The sequence below is a fragment of the Cryptomeria japonica genome, chromosome 4 (genome assembly GCF_030272615.1).
Source record: "Cryptomeria japonica chromosome 4, Sugi_1.0, whole genome shotgun sequence".
NCBI classification, from domain to species: domain Eukaryota; kingdom Viridiplantae; phylum Streptophyta; class Pinopsida; order Cupressales; family Cupressaceae; genus Cryptomeria; species Cryptomeria japonica.
The window spans coordinates 582,834,609-582,847,272 of record NC_081408.1 but is presented as its reverse complement, the minus strand read 5'-3'; positions in this window follow the sequence as shown (position 1 = coordinate 582,847,272).

The window sequence follows — 12,664 nt, the reverse complement described above, 5'->3', positions numbered from 1 at the left end:
GCACTTTCTGATCAGCAATTTATGGGACTAACCGACAAATCAACCGTAAAGGCTATATAGGATAAATTGGAGAATTTAAATGAAGGTGACCCTACTATTAAAATTGTTAAACTTGATGGTTACCAGGTGAGATATGAGAACTCGAAGATGGAAGAAGATGAAATGAATACTGCTTTGATGGAGAGAATTAATGAATTTGTTCTGGGAATTCAATGTTGTGGTGGATCTCTAGGCGAAGATGAAATAGTTTCTAAAGTATTGAGAGTTTTTCCATCGGCTTATAAGATGAAGACTACTGCAATTTATGAATTGAAAACAATGGAAAACACCTCTATTTATAGGGATACCTTGGTTGGGAAGTTTTCTGCTTTTGAGCTTGAGGAATTTGGTCCTTCTGGAGTTGCAAAATCTAAACCTACTTTTCATGCATCAACATCATCTATCGAAAAGAGTGATTGGAAAGCCTTATATGCTAAGGAATTGGAGGCAATGAAGAAAGAAGATTAAGAGGTTGAGCAACTTGAAGCCCTATTTTCTAGAAGAGTACCTAAAGAGATGATTTCATTGGAAAGTTTGATCCTAGATATAATGAAGGGATATTTCTTGGTTATTCTAATGAAAGCAAAGCATATAGATGTTATAACAAAAGATTGTAGAGAATTGTGGAGAGCACTAATGTCAAGGTGGATGATCTAAGAAGAAGTCAAATAAGAACTTATGAGATAGAACTGGCAGTGGAAATGATCATAACTGAACCGGTAGCACCTACACCGAAACATAATGTTGAACCAATTACTCCGGCAATATTAGAAAATTCAATAGTAACTAAAGATTAGATCAGAGGAACAAAAAATTAGAAGACTCCTAAGTATGTTAGGTTAAATCATTCAGAAGATCAGATCATTGGAGACAAGAATGAAGGAGTGATGACAAGAAGAAGGTTGGAAGTTGATGAGGTATGTTTAATTTCTCAAATTGAACTGACATTAGTAATTGAAGCATGTAAAGATGAATGTTGGATAAAAGCTATGTAAGAGGAATTAGATCAGATAGAAAAGAATAATAGATGGACTTTAGTTTCCCGACCTAAAAATAAGAAAGTTATTGGGACTAAATGGGTTTTTAGGAATAAATTGAATGAAGATGGACAAGTTGTGAGGAATAAGAACTACAAGGTTTATCAGATGGATGTTAAGTGTGCATTTCTCAATGGAGATCTTGAAGAGGAAGTTTACATCGAGAAACCTGAAGGATTTTCACTTTCAGATGAAAAAAACATGGTTTGCAGGTTATGGAAATCTTTATATGGATTGAAACAAGCCCCTAGAGCTTCGTATGCAAGATTGGATAAATATATTTTGAAGCTTGGTTTCACTAAAGGTAATACTGACAGTAATTTATATTATAAGATCACTGATGTTGACATATTGATTATTGAAGTCTTTGTTGATGATATCATTTTTGGAGGTGAGGATAAGTTATGTATGAAATTCTCTGATAATATGAAGAATGAATTTGAGATGTCTATGATTGGGGAGATGAAATTTTTCTTAGGTTTACAAATTACTCAGACTAATAAAGGTATTTTCATCTATCACATGAAGTATGCTAGGGAGTTGTTGAAGAAATTTGGTATGGAATATTCTAAACCAGTTAGTACTCCTATGATTACAAGTGACAAATTGACTAAGATAGATGCATCAACACTAGTAAATCCTACAAGGTATAAGTCTATGATTGGAGGTTTGTTATATCTGACTCAGCCTAGACTGGATATAATGAATGCAATTTGTATTGTATCAAGATATCAAAGTGATCCTACAGAGAATCATGAGAGTGCAGTGAAAAGAATTTTTAGGTATTTGCAAGGAACAACTAAATATGGTTTGTGGTATCCTAAAAATTGTGATTTTACACTATGTGCATATATAGATGCAGATTGGGATGGAGATGTTGATGACCGGAAGAGCACATCCTATGGAGCTTTCTTTCTTGGAAAGAAACTTGGTTCATGGATCAACAAGAATTAGTCATGTACCTCTTTATCTACTACTGAAGTTGAGTATGTTGTTGCTGCTACTAACTGTACAAAAGTTCTATGGATAAAGAAAATGTTGAAGGATATAAGGGTGGATTGTAATGAGCCGGTAGTTATTCACTGTGATAACACTACTGCTATTGAAATATCAAAGAATTCGATATTTCATTCTAAGACAAAGCACATATCTATCAAGTACAACTTTTTGAAGGAGAAGGTGGAAGCAAATGAAGTCAAACTGGTTTATGTGAACACTAAAGAGTAGATTACAAATATCTTCACTAAACATTTGCCTAAGGAATCTTTTGAGTACTTCACAGATAGATTGGGGGTTCTTGCCCCTCTTGTAGAGACCCGAGTGATGCTAATTGGCATCAATCTGGTATACATTTACAAAGCTACTATTCATTTCAGATTGATTCAATCTAGTATGCATTTACAAAGCTACTATTCATTTCAGATTGATGTGTTGGTGCTACTACTTAGGGGGAGTAGTCAGTTGTGTGGTTCAGTGGATTTGTGATTTTTCTTTGATGTTTATGTCACATTTTTGGCATTGATGTCAAAGGGTGAGAGATATATGTAAAAAATAGAGCTTAATAGAATATCAGTCAAAGTGAGATCAGAGCTTAACAAGGATATTATTCACAGGGGGAGTTCTAACTTCATTGTAATATCATCTTATGGGAGATTGTTGGTTGTCTTCCTTTGGGGGAGACTTGTTTGGCATTTCTTGGCACTTGGATGTTTTTCACATCTAGTGTTTCCATCAATGGAAAAGGGGGAGATTGTTGGCAAATTGGAGGAATTGATTATGTGTTGCATTGATGTTTTTTCATTGATGGCAACACCAATTATTTTGGTTGTTTACCAGTTTTTGGTAGGTTCTGGTAGAGCGGTTGGATTATGATATTGATCTGGTATGCTCTGATATGCTTCAATTTGTGGAATTGGTTTGGATCTATTATTCATCCTATTCAGATGTGTTTCATGATCAATTGGTTAAGGATTTGATCACTCAGGAGCTATCATTTGTTCTAGTAAGCCTTTTGGTCACTGGTAAGGGTTTTACTGGCAGAGCTTTGTTGAAGATTTTTTGATGCACTTGATAAGTGGTGTTGGTGTGGCTTCTAGATGGCTTTCGAGATGTTGTTGGTTATCTTGTTTGTGTTCCTATTGATCGGTGGTGTTGGATTTGGGTCCGGACCTAATGCTATCTTATTCTAGTAGGTTATGGACCGGTTTATGTAACGTGTTGGTGGATGATCCTGATGCATTACCGGTTGGGTTTATTGATTGGATTATGTTGTTTCGATCTTAGACTAACTTGGTTGATCATTGGATTGTGGGTTTATGTGGCCGACCTAATTTTTTAAGTCCTTGGTTGGTATAAATATGATGTAAGGTCTCTTTGTATATCATGGGCATATTTGTGGGTTTTTGGGATATAGGATTATCTGTGTGCAAATAAGGTTGTAATCATATATAGAGGTTTTGGTCAATCATAGGTGATCGAATTGGGTTGGCAAAAGAGGTTTAAGACCTTCGGTAATGAGCTTAACCAGAACTGTATTGAGGCATAGGAGATGTTATTCTTTCAATTCACTCTTCTTTCCGGATTGTAGTTTGGATTTATTTTGTAGTCAGTGAGGCTCCTTTTGTGATGATAAGTGTGTTCTAGGTTGTTGGCCTTCCTACATGTGCAGGCCCCTCTTTTTGTAATCAATTACTTACTACAAAAGTATTATCTGACTATGGGTAGGCTTCCCACCATAGTTTTTCCCTTTACCAGGTTTTCCATGTACAAATCTTGGTGTTATCTTGTGTGGATGGTTGGTAAATGTTCTATGGTTTATATTTGTGCTTAACTGTTATATCTGCTATTCCGGTAATAAGGTTTTAATGCTTAAAATTGTATAACCTGTTAACAACTGATTCAACGCCCCCCCCCCCCTCCTCTCAGTCGTTCATCGATTATGGGCTCATAAACACGTGTAATATATAAACAAGTGTCAGGTACATAAACAAACATATACAAGTGTTTCATATGTAGATATAATCTCATAAAACAAGTGTCATATACATAGAAGTAATAAAAGTACATGCACTCTACATCTAATATCATCAAACAATGATCACATGCACATAAACTAGCTCAATGGGCCCTCCATTGATCCATGTTCTAAATGCTCTCCCCACACAATAAATTGCATGTACACATGTAGCACACATATATATAAGCAACGCAAATATTATCTAACTATAAGTATGGAAATTTTATTTTAACATAAGTACATGCAAATATTACCTGGTTTGATCCACCATGTGCACCAGTAGTGTGTGCAAGGACCATAGGTATCCAAGATGAAGAACTCAAATGTGGTCCATGAACCTAGATCATGTGTGTGTGTGTGTGTGTGTGTGTGTGTTTAAAAGCACAATGTTGTGTCACACTTTTGTAAAGGAAGCAACCAATAGAACTAAAACTATTTAACTTCAACTGCATAAAAGTGACATTTCTAAATTGAATTTTGAAATGATATAAACTGATCAAATGTAGAAATATTAATGAAATTTATGTCTGTTATTTTTTAGGAAGGAAATTGATATTTTTTTAATAAATTCAAAAACAGATTTTTCATTGCTGAAAAATGTTGAAAATCAGGGGTTCTAGTCAGCACCACCAAAAAAAATGAAAATGGACTTATTTTTTTCAAAACTTTTTTTCCAAATAGAGAACATGTATATGCAGTGTTATAAAAAAAGAAAAAAATTTGATGTATATTTTTCTCATTATAATATTTTGAAGTCCAACATAGCTAAATTTGATAGTTTTCATTCCACGTCACCTTTTGACTACAAAATTTATCATTAACCAAAAAACAAAATACCCTTTTCGAGAAGATTCTCTCATCTAGTGAAAAATAATTTTTTTAATTTTTAAAAAAATATTTATTTTTTAATTTCTAATCAGCCTCTTTTTTAACATTAAAAAGATACTCACAATGTTTAATTAATAAAAAATATTAGAAATTATCAAAATAGCAAAAAAGTTATATGACCGGATTTGTGGCTTCGAGCTCTGCAAAAGGGTATTTTTTGTTTTTTGTAAAAAAAATTCTATGTGACGAAAAATTGGCCAGAAGTTCAATTTGGTAAAAATGCAGAGAAAATGACCATTTTGGTTTCACATGGCAGGCCACATCAGTTAGTCTGGTCGAAGTCAGACTCCTGCCCACCAAACTTGGTCCCCCATCTGACCATGTGAAAAAATTAGATTTTTTTGTTTGTTTTTTTGTTTTATTTGCACAGTCAACTAGTTGGGTTGTTAAGGTCAATTTGACAGCCATTTGGACATATTGTTGATGACTTTTACAAGGTATTTTTTATTCAATTTAATATTTTTATGTTAATTTTAATTTATTAATATTTTAATATTTAAATTATGTGTATAATTTGAGTTTTTACCCATTTTTAATTTAAATACTATTAGAAAGTTGTCTACATGTCTGTTTGTTTTTCCTTTCTAGTTTAATTAGGCTCACATCTTTATTCTATTTTGGGGTTAATTAACTTGTTTGAGGTGTTTTATGCCTTTGGCATGCTTTGTGTTTAGATAGAAACCTAAAGATGATAACAAAAGTATCTGAACTCCCCTCATCTTCCATTGGGTGTTGGGTGTAAGAGAAATTGTTGTCATCTTCTTTTTAGGTAGAAGGGCCCGCTCTCCCGAGAAGCCCATAAGGTCGGTGAGAGAGGAACGACCCAAGTGGTACTTTCTTATGCCCGCTATATAAATAAATACATTAGGCAAAAGTCGCGAGTCCTTGGTGATGTGTATCTACTTTGACGGTACTCCCTAGTATCTGAACTATGTGTACGCACTTGTGTGGAGAATGAGGAGTGGGTTCTTGAATGAGCTACCACCGCATGGGTGGACACCAAGTTTCACAGAAGTTCCCCCACTAAATACCTTAGAGTAGTGGCCTACCCTTTTTTTATTTGAACATCACGATAGCTTCAGTGCTAGGGGATAGATGGTTTCCCCCCCAAGACACTCATCATAAGGCTCTCATGGGATGAGACAAAAATCCTTGGCTTAGCTTAAGCTACTTGTAGCTTTTTGGAGAGAGGGTCATAGGGTCATCCTTCTAGTCTTAGAGGCCCCTAGTTGTTCGCTCATGAAATAGGAAAAATTAGTGAATACACCCCTCAAGGTGTCCCTACACTTGAGCTAATGGAGATTCCAGGTTGTGGGTTGAAGTTACCACCATGAGAACATTGACCTTAGGATAAGAAAGTGTTTGATGTGTTTTCGATTATGTTTAGACCCGTGGAGATGAGGATAAATTTGGCATATGAACATACACATTGGTCACATTAATTTCTATAGTATCACTAGTTGTAACAATCATTGTGTCTTCTTGTTTGCGATCTTTTATCTAAATGGCTACAAAAAAATTATGTATATGTGTACATGCATGTGTTTATGTGTGTGTATGCATGCATGTGTGTATGAGTACATGTGTGTATGTGTATGTGTGTATGTGTATGTCTGTGTACAAGTATACATGTATGTTTGTATTTTTATGTGCACGCATGTGTGTGCATATATGTGTGTGTCTGTATTGTATGGATGTGTGTATATGTACATGTGTGTATGTACATGGATGTGTGTATGTATGAGTATGTGTCTAAATGTGTGTGTATGTGTGAGTATATATGTGTATGTGTGTGTATATATGTGTGTATGTATATGTGTATGTATATGTGTATGTGTGTGTGAATGTGTGAGTATGTGTGTATGTATGTGTGTGTATGTATGTGTGTGTATGTATGTGTGTATTTATGTATGTATGTATGTATGTGTATATGTGTGAGTATGTGTGTATGTATATGTATGTGTATGTGTGAGTATGTATGTGTATGAGTGTATGTGAGTGTATGAGTGTATGTGTATGTGAGTGTATGAGTGTACGTGTATGTATGATTATGTGTGTATGAGTGTATGTGTGTGTGTATGTATGTGTGAATTTGTGCATGTATGGGTGTGTATGTGTGTGTGTGTATGTATGTATGTATGTGTGTAAATATGTGTGTGTATGTATGTGTGTATGTGTGTATGTATGTATGTGTGTATGTGTGAGTATTTATGTGCATGAGTATATATGTGTATGTGTGTGTGTATGTAAGTGTGAATTTGTGCATGTATGGGTGTGTATGTGTGTATGCGCGTGTGTGTGTATGTGTGTACTATGTGTGTGTGTGTGTGTGTGTGTGTGTGTGTGTGTGTGTGTGCACATTATGTATGTATGTGTGTATATGTATGCATATATGTATGTATGTGTGTGTGAATGTGTGAGTATGTGTGTATGCATGTATGTGTGTGTGTGTGAGTATGTGTGTATGTGTATGAGTGTATGTATGTGTGAATGTGTGCATGTATGGGTGTGTATGTGTGTATGTGTGTGTGTGTATGTATGCATGTGTGTGTGTGTGTGCATATGTATGTGTGTGTGAATGTGTGTATGTATGTGTGTATGTATGTGTGCATGTATGTATGTGTGTGTGCATGTGCATCTATGTATGTATGTGTGTATGTGTGAGTATGTGCGTGTGTGTGTATGAGTGTATGTATGTGTGAATGTGTGTAGGTATGGGTATGGGTATGTATGTATGTGTGTGTATGTTTGTGTGTGTATGTGTATATATATGTGTATGTGTATGTATATGTGTATGTAAATGTGTATGTGTATGTGTATGTGTATGTTTGTGTATATATCGTGTATATGTGTATGTATGTGTGTGTGTGTGTGTGTGTGTCTGCATGTATGTATATGTGTAAGTGTATGTTTGTGTATATACTATGTATATGTGTATGTATGTGTGTGTGTGTGCGTCTACATGTATGTTTCTATGTCTTCATGTATGTGTGTGTCTGCATGTATGTTTTTGTGTCTGCATGTATGTGTGTGTCTACATGTATGTGTGTATATACTGTGTATATATGTATATTTATATTTAAAGCTAGGTGAAATTAACTTGACATATATGCGCATGTGGGCATGTGTATTTAGGGGTCTGCAGATTTGGATTGCTTCTCGATAGCAATTTGTCCAATGGGCAATAAAAGGACTAGATTATGGAAGTATGATCAAATAAAAGAGACAAAAAAAAGGGATATGACACCTGCTCAAGAACAAGTTCCCATTGACAATGAAGTGGTCCCGATTCAGGAAAGAGAAGAAATTGGTCCTAGTCAATCCATAATTTTTTTCTTTGGTATGTCCAATTTGATGGAAATGGATGAAGATGCTCTTTTCAATGAGATTTCAGTTGAGGATATGGTACCATAAAGCAAAATAAAACTACATAGCAAAAAAAATTGGGATGAATATTTTCAAGATAAATCTCTAATTGGAAGAGCACAATTGTTTGCAAAGTTATTTAGGAGAAAAGAAATGACCCCCGTTTTGGAGTTGTTGGGTGTTGATAACAAGAAGAAATCATCAGTAAATCAGATAGTGGTTGAAAATTTGCAAGAAGCTCTGAAATGTATCGAGAGCACAAGTCAAACTATTGATTTAAGTGTTGCATAGAGAGCATTAATGACTATGATTTCTAGTAAGAAATTATCATAGAGAAGACAAACTCAAGCAATTGCCCAGTTATTGGATATCTCTAGAAGAACTGTGCAGAGACATATTAGGAAAAGAAATGGGTTGGATGAGAATATTGAAAATAATTGGGTCAATATTTGTAGGGCTCCTCAAAAAGATAGAATTGCTGAAGATGTAAAAAGACTTGTTATTGAATATTGGACCAGTCACTCTCATGTTTCTTCCAATAGAAGAGACATTATACAGATTAGAGATGAAGATGGTACAAAAATTGCACATCCAAAATAGTTGATAGACACAACACAACGCGAACTGTTTGAAGCATTCAAACAAGAATTTCCAGATGTCAAGATATGTTAAAGAATGTTTGAGGGACTACGACCATGTTTTGTGCATATCAATAAGGTACATGAAACTCCTTGTTGTCAAAATCATGTTGAATTTGAGTTGCACCTCCGGTCATATAAAAAGGCAATGACAAAGACTAATCCAAATGTAGTCATCCCTGTAAGTGTAACACAGTTTTTGAAGTCTATTTTATGTGATAGATTAGAAGGTTCAGATGAGTACAATGTACAATGTATAAAATATACATGTGCTGACTGTGGAGATTTGAAAAAAATTGTACAAATTGAGAATGTTGATCTTTTAGTGCAAGTTCTATGGAAGAGATTTGAATATGAAAAATATCAGACAAAGTCAGAAGCTGAATCGAAAAAAATTATGTTAATAGAGAGTGAATTGCCTTACAAAGAGTTTATGTGTAGATTTCACAATATGATATATCCACATATCCTACATTGTCATGGTGCAAGATGGCAAGCAAAATAGTTTCATGTCTCAAAAATTTGCTCTCCTTCGGGTTGTATTCTTTTAATAGTAGACTTCTTTAAGAACTATACATTTTGTCCTCACACAGAGATTCAAAGTCAATATTATCATTCTGAGCAGGTTGCCATTTTTGTACAAGTTTTATATAGACATGCAGAGTTTCATGTGGACGGTGTAGAATATGGTGAACATGAACACAATATCATTAAAGAAGTTCATTTTTATATCAGTAATGATACTTGTCATGAGAGGATGTATGTAGCACATTGTTTTGAGATTTTTTTTTAAAATATCATACATCATCAGATAAATGCTTCACAACATTGGATTTGGTTTGATGGATGTGTTGGTAAGTGAAAAAATTGATTAAATTTCTTGTAGTCTTTTAATTATCTAGTATAATTAAGTTGTGTAAACTAATATAATAATTTGATTGTAACTTCACAAGACAATTCAAATCTACAAAAGTGTTCAATTGGTTGCCACAACAACATGCTAAACGTGGTCTAAAGTTTTTGTGGAACTTTTCTTAGAGTGGACATGGAAAAGGAGAGCATGATGGAGCATGAGCCTATGTGAAGTGTGCACTTTGCCAATATGAACTTGGAGGTAACAACATACGAAATTCAAGTGAGATAGTAGAATGGTACAAAAAACATTTTGGGGCACATAACACGACATACAACAAACACTATTTTTGGGAAGTTAAAGACATTGATCGATCGACCAATCCTTATAATTGCCAACCAATTAATGGCATTAGAAGTTTTCATCAAGTGATGACTACAGGACATAGCAAACCTCTTGTGATTCATGTTAGAGAAAAATCATGTTTTTGTGTTGATTGCATTGAAAACAATGCAAATATTCAACAATGTCAAAATATTAGAGATGGATTTGTTTCACAATGGGAGATGAAACAATTTGTTGCAATGCCTCCTTTTGAAGAAAGCGACATTGTAGATATTCATGATCCTATATATTCAGTTGATTATGAACGTGTTTCTAATTTAGTTGTGCTAGGTACACTTGCATTTTATTTAAATATCCTTATGCATTTTCATGTACTTTGTTTAAATTTAAATTCTTTTTACATTCTACAATACACTATATAATTTAATTGTATGTAATTTGTTGTGTACAAGTGATATTTTTGTTGTGCTTGCAGATCCAAACAATGCAAAAGGTGTTGACTATTACCTACTACGATGCACAAAACCAAAATGTAAATTGTTAGAATCAGTGGAAGATGTTGATGGGCAACAATATCCCACTGGATCAGTCATTGTTGAAGGTACTTATTATCAACAAACAAAGATAGATAACAATGGTGTTACATTTACTGAATACATGTCTGACCCAAAAGTTTTGCATTATAGTCATTAGTTATAGAAACAAGATTAAATTTTGAAACTTTATAAAAAAGAGGCCGTGGCCCCCAAAAGTGGAGGCTGCCTATCAAAGATCATGAAAGGATATTACAGATAGTAAATGTAGTACCCCTTCTCGATCGAACTTATTAGACTGATATTATGTTACAATTTATTTTTCAGTTGATACTTTATTGCTAGACATTATTCAGACATTTTGGATATTATTTCATGTTTATCTGGATATGAGATGTATGAGTTATTTTCAGTATTTCAGTACTTGTGATTGTAGCATTTATGGATTATTGCATTGTACTGACACCTTACTTTATCTATGCGTGTGTCATTTATATGTTGCGTGTCTGTAATTGTATTGGATGCAAGGGGATGATTTTCCTTCACTCACTTCGGTGAGATAAGGAATGTCATGATACTCCTTCATCCGTGTGTGTGCCGTGTATTCTATATTCATATACATGCATGTGTGATTCAATGATGCAAGATATTGTAGGTACAAGTACCAAGTAGGTATGGGGTATCGTCTCCACCCAGCTTCACAGGTCTGAGCATGCCTTATATGTCTAATGGAAGTGGAGGAGAAAGTCGTTGACCCTAATTCTTACCCTCAGTCTACTCTTGTGAGTGTCATCAACCGGTCGTCCGTTCCTTATGTTTGGCCTTCGAGTCTTCTTGTATTTCTTCAATTTGCATGCCATAGTGGTTCGGTTATTTATTTAAGTTTAAGTTGTCATTCATTGTTGGTATAAGCAATTTATTCATTATTATGCCTTCATGTCTTGAACTTAGCTCATTTGGTTAATTTATTAGATTTAAATCTATAGTTGTTTTAATTTAGAAAAGTAACCATGTTTAAATCAAATGGAAGAAGTAAAATAAATAAAGTTAATTCTATTGCTTTTTTTATAAAAGAAAAAAAAAATAGAGTTAAAATTATTGATTGTTACTTTTGTTGAAAGAGTTAATTAAATTTCAAAATGTGAGAAATGTATTTTTCAATAAAGAAGAAATTCCCATTTATTTTTGAAGGAAAATAGAAAAAGTCAATTTGTTTATTAAATGTTTTTCATGAGAAAAATATTTCAACCTAAAAGCTTAGGTTAAAATATTTTTCCCTATTTATCCCTAAAAATATTTTTGGAAAAGGAGGCTTGTTTGGAAGAAGGGAAATTCTGGAAAAATTGTCTTGGAAGAAGCTTTTGATTTGGTTTGGAATTCTGTTGAAGGATTGAAGCTCACAAATCTCTTCTTGGAAGCTCCATAGGTTGGTTGATTTCTTTTTTTTTTTTTTTTGAAATCCATGCTTCTTCCCAATTTCTGGATGTTGTTAAAAGTTAGATATTATGAGTGTTGGGTTATGTATTTTGTTTGCTATGAGGTTATTGGAAAATCCCAATCAAATTGGTTATTAAATTTCAACTTCAAACTCTCCCAAATCAATTTCATGAAAAGTTTTGGTTTAAAATCATTTTCTTCATTTTGATTATGCAAGAAATTTCATTCCTGGTGATTGTAGTTTGTTTATTTTTGTGTTTTGGGTAGAGTCATGCTGGCAAAATTTGGCCAAAGAAACTTTCGTTCATGCCTTCAATTTTAAAAAAAATAAAAAAAAATCCTTCCTGGCATTTTCCAAATTGGGGAAAAATTATGAGTTAAATTCTCCTTGTTCTATTCTTATTTGGCAAAAAATTTCAATTGAGGAATGGCAATCAATTCATTTCCCAGCCAATTTGAATTTGGTATTGAATTTGTTTGATTTGGGAAACAAATTCTTATCTCTGTTTTGT